This window comes from Sturnira hondurensis, unplaced genomic scaffold (genome assembly GCF_014824575.4).
Source record: "Sturnira hondurensis isolate 20B ecotype Veracruz unplaced genomic scaffold, ASM1482457v3 Scaffold0003201, whole genome shotgun sequence".
Taxonomy (NCBI): Eukaryota; Metazoa; Chordata; class Mammalia; order Chiroptera; family Phyllostomidae; genus Sturnira; species Sturnira hondurensis.
In genome coordinates, this window is record NW_028075832.1 from 1,185,652 (window position 1) to 1,195,924 (window position 10,273).

The 10,273-nt window shown below is 40.9% G+C and overlaps 1 pseudogene; it reads left to right on the forward strand.

Annotated features, from left to right (window-relative positions):
* The first annotated feature begins 673 nt into the window (after positions 1-673).
* LOC118984052 (eukaryotic translation initiation factor 2 subunit 3, X-linked-like) lies at positions 674-9,647 on the forward strand (annotated as a pseudogene).
* Positions 9,648-10,273: the final 626 nt, after the last annotated feature.

Genomic DNA, 10,273 nt, shown 5'->3' on the forward strand with positions numbered 1-10,273 from the left:
TCCATTTCACAGGGCATTCTCCTCAGGGTCTGTCCGTGTTGTCAAATCTCCCTCTCCTTTCTCTTGTAAGTACATTGGTACATCTGGGAAGTACCTTGGAATTAAGGACAACAACTCTAAATCCAGAATAATCTCATGCTGAGATCCTTCATTTAATTACATCGGCAAAGACTCTATTTTAAAGTGAGTTTACATTCATAGATACTGAGGGTTTGGACTTTGGACATACTGTTTTCGGAGATGCTATTCGACTTACTACACTGCCTAATTCAGTGACTTTTCCCCTAGACCCTGGGAGGGGAAAGGGGAAAGCTTTGAGTTGTGCTTTAACTGGGCAAACAACATACATTTACTGAATGGTGGAGCCTGTATTTGATTCTAGTTCTGTCCAGGAGAGCATAGACTATGCCCATTAAGGCTGACATTGCTGTGGACTGGATAGCCTAGGTCCTTTGACCACTCTCAAAAAGACAACTGAGATTAAAGCCACCCTGATTCTCATGCCGGTTTTCCTCAATCAGAGAACTCAGTATAAGTAAGTATTCACGATCAGTTTCCTCGGCCCCCCCCCCCTTCATTCCCATAATGCTTTAATACTTCCTTGTCCTTAACCCAAACCTCCTACCTCCCAAGCTTTGCACTGTGTTTCCTGGTACTTCTACATAATTAACCAATGCCCTATAGCCTCAATTTCTCCTTAGGTAAGTTTTTGGGTCTTTCTTGATATAAATGCAGTCCTATGGGAAAGTCAGGAGGTACATTTGAGACCTTCACTGCTTCCCATTTTCTCTTCCTCAACTGTTATGGATCGAACTGTATGCCCCCCAAATACATATGTTGAAGCCCTAGCCTCAAGTATCTCCAAATGTGACGTTCTTTGGAAACAGGATTATTGCAGATATAATTAAAGGTGCCTAATTCAATAATACTGGTTGTGTCCTTGTAAAAAAAGAAAATTTGCATCCACAAAGAGAATGCTACATGAAGATGAAGGCAGAGATTTACAAGCAAAGAAACATAGATAATTGCCAGCAAAAAACCAGAATCTGGGGGAAGACATGGAACAGATTGTACCTCACCACTCTCAGAAGAAACCAATCTTACTGTCACCTTGGTTTCAGACTTCCAGCATTCAGAATTGTGAGACAGTAAATTCTGTTGTTGAGGCCACCCATTTTGTGATACTTTGTTATGTCAGCCCTAGAAAACTAATATACCAAACCTCTGGTAAAACTCCTGTTTAAATCTCAGGCCGTTCAACCCAACCTACAGTTTAATGCTTATTTTTTTGAGGATACTTCCTTGATCATGTTCTTCGATGTGGTACTTCTTTTTTGGAACACTTATTTAACTCAGTTTGCAACTGCACATATGCTAGTGTTGTTTGATTAATATTTGGCTTTACTTCTAGGTACTAAACCCTATGACCCCAGCGAAGGTTCCTGTTTTGCTCAACATCACAACCCCAGAGTAGGTGCTCAGCAAATATTTGCTGAGTAAACTAAAGCATTTCATTGTTTTAGAAGCTAATTCCTTTTTGAAATACGAGTAACCTTTGGCAAATATAATCTGCCAAACCTTATCAGTCATCCTACATTTAATATGCACAAGACTCTGAGTTTTGTGTTATTACATAATTGCTTCCTAAATGACACTCAACTTTTTTGAGTCCTATTTCTTGCTCTTGTCATTTGACCACCATTTTATTGACTTTTTCTGGCTTACATATTTGAATTTTTTATTGACAGTCCTCTTGTCTCCAGATGCTTCTTCATAGCCTTTCAGCAGCAGTTGCCTTGAGTGGAGTTTTGGGACAGCAATTGCCATACTTTAATTTTTTGTAGCCATTACATGGCATGGCATTTTGACCATCTTCTTACATTTGATCATGTTTGTCTTGTAGTCAATGTGTTAGAACATTAAGAGTCAGATGGTCTAGCATTATTTTTAGCCCCAGGTGGAAGAAACTTGCTCTTTCTTAAATGGCAGTCAAAGAGAGCTAGTGCTATCTTGAAATTAGTCAAGGAGGCACCATTATGGAACTTGGGGCAGATAATGCCTTGGTGATACGTTGTGGATACAAGGGAATGACAACCTAGAAGGGGCTTCTCGGGGGGGTTTATGAGTGTTATCTTCCCAGTAAGAAGAGAGATGGAAGATGTTGTGCAAGGGTTTCAGGCATGATGGCACATTAAGATACTAGACAAAAAGGAACAATTCAGCTGCCTATTTTTTTTAAATTTAGCAATGTGGTACTTACTGTATTTGCAAGGTTCAAATATAAAATATTTCTGTATGTTATTATAATGAGAAATATTTTTGATCTTTGCTCCCTGTCCCCTTCCTTTCAGGCACAGATTCCACTGGAATCTCCTGAGTGATGAGTGTCTTTTGTGTGCTAAAGAAATGAGTCCTGCTGGAGCTCCTAAATAGCTTCAGATTAGGGACCAGTCATAGGAAAATCAAGCCATGATCTCCTCAGGCAAGGAAAGAGCCTCTGGAGGTTGAGTTTAATCACCAAAGGCCAGTGATTTAATCAATTATGTCTGTATAGTTCATACAGGCTCCTAAACAATAAGGTTCAGAGAGCTTCTGAGTTGGTGCCCATACTGAGGAGCTGGGAGGTAGGGTGCTGAAGAGGGCATGCAAGCTTTATGTGATACTCCCACACACATTTGTATAGCCAAATGACAAATTGATACACAACATGTGACATAATTCAGCTTAAAAAGTAACAAAGTACTGGTGTGCTACAGCGTGAACCTTGAAAATATTAAGCTAAGCAGAAGAAGCCAGACACAAAAGGACACATATTATGTGATTCTTTTTATATGAACTGTCCAGAATAGGCAATTCCATAGAGACAGAGAGTGAAATTGGGGTTTCCAGTGCCTGGGGAAGGAAGAAATGAGGAGCAACTGCTAAGCTATGGGGATTCTTTTTGGTGTGGAGAAAATACTCTGGAGTTAGATTGTGATGTCGATAGCACATCTCTGTGAATATGGTGTAAACCAGCAGTCCCCAACCTTTTGGGCACCAGGAACTTGTTTGGTGGAAGACAATTTTTCCACAGACAGGGCAGGGAATGGATGGTTTCATGATGATGTATGCACTTATGTCTACTATTATCGCATTATACTGTATAATGAAATAATTGTACAACTCACCATAACGCAGAATCAGTGAAAGCCCTGAGTTTGTTTTCCTGCAGCTAGTCAGTCAGATCTGAGGGTGATGGGAGACAGCGAAACTCGAAGTGTGTTGCTTATCTCCAGTCTACTCTGTAATCTCCTTTTGGTTGCTATCATTACAGAAAACCCTGCTTCACAAAAATAGGAGGTTAGAAACGGAAGCCGGCTTTTCACTGCTTTCATGACAATTTCAAGATATTCTACCTTGATTTTAACCCAGAACATATGGAGATCCGAAGTCTGAAACATATTTTTAAGGCCACCGTCATTTGTGATCTTAAGAAATTGATCCTCTTCTAGGGCAAACAAAGTCGATTCACCTGGCTTATTCACAAGTGGGTCATGGATCTGTTTCTTCCCAGTCCAGGGGGTCTTTTGTGGTCAGAAAGTAATGCTCAAGCTCTTTTTTAAAAAAAGATTTTATTTATCTATTTTTAGAGAAAGGGGAAGGGAGAGAGAAAGAGAGAAAAAGGAACATCAATGTGTGGTTGCCTTTCACACATCCCCCACTGGGATCCTGGCCCACAGCCCAGGCATGTGCCCTGAGTGGGAATCGAACCAGCAGCCCGAACCAGCAGCCCTTTGATTTGTAGCCCATGCTCAATCCACTAAGCTATACCAGCCAGGGCACTCAGACTCTTTTGAGAGCTGAAATAGGTGATCATGCTGGGAGAAAGAAGTCCCTGGCTCAGTCTCTTTCAAAAGCTCTGCTATTTGAAACATGTCAAAATCTGTGTTCACTCATCCCCCACCCCCATAATTCCAGTTTGGCGTTGAATACAGCCACTTTATCAGCTGACTTGAACATAGTTGTAGTTCTCTCCTAAAGTGACAGATTGAGTTCATTGAGCAGGCTGCATGTGTCACACAAGTAAGCAACTTGGCAGTCCATATTGTGTCACTAAAATGTGCTGCGAGTGGTGACTATTTTCCTCAAAGAAATCTCTGGACCGGCTTTTGTAACTTGAAAACTCAGGCCAGTGATCTACCTTTAGAAAGCTGTCTCACTTCCATGTATAAGAGAGGACATGTGTGCCAGGCGCCCATCCTCACAGAGCTGCACATAGACAGAGCTATATTTTAATGTGGTCGATTATTTTATTTTTAATATTTTATTTATTTATTTTTAGAGAGGGGAAGGGAGGGAGAAAGAGAGGAGAGGAACATCAATGTGTGATTTCCTCATGAGCGCCCCCTACTGTGACCTGGACAGCAACCCAGGCTTGTGCCCTGAATCAAACTGGTGACACTTTGGTTCATACAGTCCAGTGCTCAACCCACTGAACCACACCAGCCAGGGTGATAATATTAATCACATCCTGCAAAACATTAAGTTCAGGTGACATTTTTTGGCTGGCCAGCATTTCTGGGTGGATGACACAAGGTGTAGACTCACATTCAGAACTAATCTCTTTGACCCAAGTGGGGAAACCAGAAAGCCATCCAGTCACGATAGCCTCTCCGTCCATGCATATACTGACACAAAATGACCAATTTGGTTTTCTGAGATGTAGTCATTCAAAAATTTGAATAGTTCTGCAGCTGTGGTGTTAGTGGACAACAAAACTGCACATAACATATTCTCATGCACATCCTCCTGAAAAACATATCCCACAAAAACAAGCCTTGTTGCCTTCTTCTCGACACTGGTAGACTGGTCAACCTGACTGCATACCACAGTGACTCATTTCCCGTCTCTAACAATTGTGCCTTTGCTGTTTCATCAACTCATCCAGTCATGGTGCTAGCTGAAGGAGGAACACATGCCACCTTTTCAACCACTGCCTCTCCTAAAAGTTCACAACAAATGCCCTCTGCAGCAGGCAGGATCAACTCTCCACCAATAGTAAAGAATTCCTTAGCTTTAGCAAAGTGGTTACCCAGTGAGAATGATGCTCTCGGTGCAGACACATTTGATGAAGTGGTGGCCTTCAGTAATTGCTTCTGTTCTTCGTATTCACATTGTTTTCTTCTTTTGAAAAATTCCAAAGGCCTGTCTTTTAATGCATGGTGCTTGGTCTCCATGGGGTGAAGCAGCTTTGAGTGTTTCTTGGCTTCATTAAATAGCCTGTTACCATATGTTGTACAAAGTGGGCTGGGAGAATGTGAATCACCTGTTGCAATGAACACCTAATTTAACTAGAACTCTTGGTATTTTTTCTTTTAAAAAAGATTGTTAAAATTTATTTTTAGAAAAGTGGAAGGGAGGGAGAAAGACAAGGAAGGAAACATTGATGTGTAGTTGCCTCTCACATGCCCCCAACTGGGGTCCTGGCCCACAACCCAGGTATGTGTCCTGCCTGGGAACTGAACCAGCGATGTTTTGTTTGCAGGTCAGCACTCAGTCCACTAGCTACACCAGCCATGGCTTGGTGTTGTCTTTTAAATGCAGCTTTCTTTTTGTTGACAGTCTTTGTCTTCTGCTGCCTCATCATTGGGCCTTTCCCTCCATTCAAGGAAGCTCTCCAGCAATGTTTGTTTTTTACTCATTTTGGCTGGGGGTAGCTTGCAGACTTAGCAAAACCGTGACTGAGACAAGTACATGGTGCAGAGAGGAGGAGTGGATGGAAGTGGTAAATAAAATAATGGGTGGGCCATGCACGGACTGAAAATTAGTGTCAGATTCTGACTTAAAGCCTGCCACCAGATGCAGCTGCACAATTGAAGTGCACCAACTCACTTGCCACTATAAAATCTGCCACCAGATGTACCTTAATTGTCACTTACCACTCACGGGTAGGGTTTTGATATGAGTCTGCAAGCAATTGGCTTGTTATGGTCTCTGCTGTCAAACCTCGCTACTAGTGATCATCTATTTGTAGACACCCCCTAGCACTAGCATCGCTGCTTTAGCTCCACCTCAGATCACCATTAGATTCTCCTACTCTTGGGGTCACACAACTCTTGCATGTGCAGTTCACAATAGAGCTCTTCACACTCCAATGAAAATCTAAGGCTGCAGCTCATCTATCAGGAGGCAGGGCGCAGATGGTAATGGGAGCTGTGGGGAGCAGCTGCAAATACAGATGAAGCTTCACTTGCCACCACACACCTGCTGTGTGGCCTAGTCTAACAGGCCATAAACCAGTATCAGTCTGTTGCCCAGGGGTTAGGGACCCCTGGTCCAAATAGCTAAAATCTAGAATAGTTGGCCTTAGTTGTCACGTGCTATTTCTTCAATAAGCAGTTCCAGCTCCCTATGTGGCCCTTCACCCAACCATATACCACTTTATAGAATCACATAGCCTTAATTAGTGGAAAATACCTGCGATTTTACATTAGTTTCAGTTGCTGGTTTCAGCCTTCAGTTGCCAGGCTATTCATGAATTCACTGAATTACTGCCAAGCATTTATTGACAGGAAGAGAGATGACTCAACTTTTTTCTACTCAAAAGGAATTCATTTTTAAAATCACAGGGGCATAGTCCACTGTCGAGTCTGGTATTCTTTCCCCTGATTTATGACTTCTGTTACTGCTGCTGCTGATGACATCTCTGCTGTTAACTGATGTGTCCTTTGCTAGTGATCTTCTACCATTAGGTGCTGTTAAGAATTTTACTTCTCCTGGAATTCTGCAACTTCACTACCTTTGACTATGGTTTTAATCTCTCAAGCCTGGATTTTACTTCATTTCCAGAATCTAAGCATTTAAGTGTCTCTATAATTTTGGTGAACGTTTCAGCCTTTATATTTTCCTCAGACATTGCCTGTTGATCCTCCATTCTCTCATTCTCTCTGTTCTTTCCGCCTGACACTTCGGTTAGATCTTGTGTCAGCCCTCCTCTACTCCATTTCACTTAATGTCTCTCCTATGTTTGCCCTCTCGCTTTCTCTTCCCACACCCCTCTCTTACTCTAGGTCTTTCTTCAGGTTTATTATCCGGGAGACTAGACTTCTCTTCAGTTTTGTTCCCCTGTTTACACTGTTCAATGATTTTTCACTTTTAATGACTATTTTTTCATTTTTATAATTTCACTTTGTTTTCTAAAATACATTTTAAAACACATTTTTAATATTTTAATCATGTTTTTATCACCTTCTTTGTCATCTTTTTTTTGACAATTTCAGCTGGCATCTCTATTATCTCAACTTCTTAGGACTTTAGTCTGGCTATCTCTTTATCTGCTGACATTTGCTCATGGAAGATTATGCCTGCTGAGCTTTTACTTTGGAAAATGAGTTCCATGGAAATCCTGTGTAGCCTGGGTTTTAGATGGAACCCTGAAGAGCATTTTGCTTCTGTTTGTTTCTTTAAGGCCTCACAAGAATATTACCAACCTATAATTAGTTAATTTCTTGGCTGGAAGGTACCCAGGTCATGCAATTAAAGTGAATGCAAGCCAACCCAAAGGCAGGCTTTTTCACAAGATGTTTCTCCCCACCCAAAGTCACTTATGGCAGCAAGTGGCACAATCTTATTCAGTGTCGTGTATCTCTTTGCAGTATTTTCCAGGACCTCCTAGCTATAAAGTTATAGCTCTTCGATAGACCTGATTCTGAGTTCAATTCTGATTTCTTGCTTTCATAGTCTGAAGGTCTTGTCTCTATCAGTGAATGGCTCTTATGATCCATATATCGATGCCTGATACCTGAATCTCCCCTTCCCATCTTCTTACTGCTTTGTTTTTCTGCTTCTTTGTTTTGGAGCCCTTGGAATTTCCTTCACTTTATTGAAATTCATCTATGCACTTAACAGAATGCTTGCCACACTTTGTCCAGGATTTCTAACTCTCTGTGGTGAAAGATTTTCATGTTTCCTAGTCTTCCATATTATTGAAAAAGCCATTATTGACTGTGTGTATTGTGTAGTTGTTATAATTAGGAGTATTAATGGGAAATTGGTGGGAAAACACCAACAACCTAAATGAATAGCTTTTCTGAAGGTATATTGGCTTTAATTTATTGCCTTCTGCTCATGAAGGAATAATAAGTAGATCAAAATCTCATGATACTAGCTCTAAGCAATTCAACATTTTCCTCCAAGAAAGGACACCCTCTGTACAATGTTGACCCTAATGGTATTCTAAATAGGTTGAGACAATTATATGCTGAAAATATGGTGTATAAACCAATCCTCTCTCAGGACAAAGTGGCCTGGGGGTGAGAGGGTGGAGTGACTCTGGGCCACCTGCACCTTTTTCTCCAGAATCTTGCCACCTTGGGTGTTACCAAATTGATGCCTCTTTCATGTGAAGTTATCAGCAAAGAAGTCACAGTTAATGTAGATACAATCAGTCATATAGCTCATGGCAAATTCACAGTTGTAAAAGCTATTTCTGGAGTTCACAGTGTCAGATTCAAAGATGAACTAGAACGGAATGTTACAATCAAGCCTGGATATGCTAAGGATAGATTCGTAAACTTGATAACTCAAGTTGTCCTCAAACAGAATGCTATAGTGCCTGTGGAAGTGGTACACCTGATGACTTTCCTACAGACATTCCAGGGACCAAAGGGAACTTCAAATTAGTCAGACATGTTTCCCTTGTTGACTGTCCTGGCCACGATATTTTGATGGCTACTGTGCTGAACAGGGTAGCAATGATGGATGCAACTCTTCTGTGGAGAGCTGGTAATGGGTCTTGTCCTCAGCCTCAGACTTCTGAATACCTGTCTGCTATGGAAACCAAGAAACTGAAGCATATTTTGATTCTATTTAATACAAAACAAAATGCATTTGGTAAAAGACAGCCAGAACATTATGAACAGATCCTTACATTTGTACAAGGTACAGTAGCAAGAGCTACTATCCTTTCAGTTTCTACTCAGCTGAAATACAATATTGAAATTGTCTGTAAGTACATAGTGAAGAAAAGTCCAGTATCCCCAACAGACTTGATGTTATTAGGTCTTCTGGTGTTAACAAACATGGCTGTGAAGTTAATGACATTAAGGGGGGATGTAGCTGGTGGTAGTATTCTAAAAGGAGTGAGTGCTGAAGGTGGGCGAGGAGATAGAAGTCAGACCTGGCATTTTTTTCAGAGATGGAAAGGAAAACTCATGTGTCTGTGGAACGTGATGATGTGCAATATGCTGCTCTAGGGAGTCCTGCGGGAGCTGGGACAAAAGTTGACTCCCCGTTGTGCTGGGCTGACAGAATGATGGGGCAGGTACTTGATGCAGTTGGAGGCTCACCTGAGATCTTCACAGAATTGGACATTTCCTTTTTCCCGCTTCAAAGGCTGCTAGGTGTATGCACTGAAAGAGACAAGAAAGCAGCGAAGGTGCAAAAGTTGTCTAGGAGGGAGGTGTTTATGGTGAACATAGGATCTCCGTCCACAGGAGGAAGAGTTAGTGTAGCTGAGGCCAACTGGGCAAAATCATTTTGACAAATCTCATGTGCACAGAAGTAGGAGAAAAAATTGTTTTTAGTGGAAGAACTGAGAAACACTAGTGTTTAATTGGTTGGGGTCAAAGAAGAAGAGGAGTGATGAGCCAACAGTAGGTGATGATTAAAGAATTCCAGTTCTAAAATACATTTAGATAAAGTCAGTTTTTTTTAACAACCCAGGCCTATACTTTCAAAGCAATGCTGGGGAATTAATTTTCAGTTCTCTACCTTAATCGTAACTGTTATTCTCGTTTTTTTGGTGATGAAAATTTAACCTCTATTACTTAAAATAGGGTCTACCATAAATGCAAATATTGGCATAATGTTGGATTGAGCCTACATTTTAGCAGACATCAATCTGTGCCAAATAATGTCTGATTTACATGTCAATGCAGGTTTGAAGTAAAACTATTTGCTGTAACCAGACTTTGCTGTAGCACACACACCACTGAACCTGTCTGAAATGAAGTTCTTCTTCAAGCATTCATGATTCATCCTTGGGTAGCTCCCGGCGTGAAAAGATTTTTATTCCAGTAAAAATTGAAGATACAAATTCTTGAAGACCAGCCGCCTTTTGCCTACTTTATATTGCTTTATCTTTGCAACATTAGGTAAAAATAAATTTATAGGTTCAAATAAAATTTTTCTTTATAGCAAAAACGAAGCAATCCTTATTAATTAGCAGCAACAAGGACCAAAACCATCTCATGTATTGTTAGGTAATTTTCTTTTTCTGCTTCATCCTGGCTTT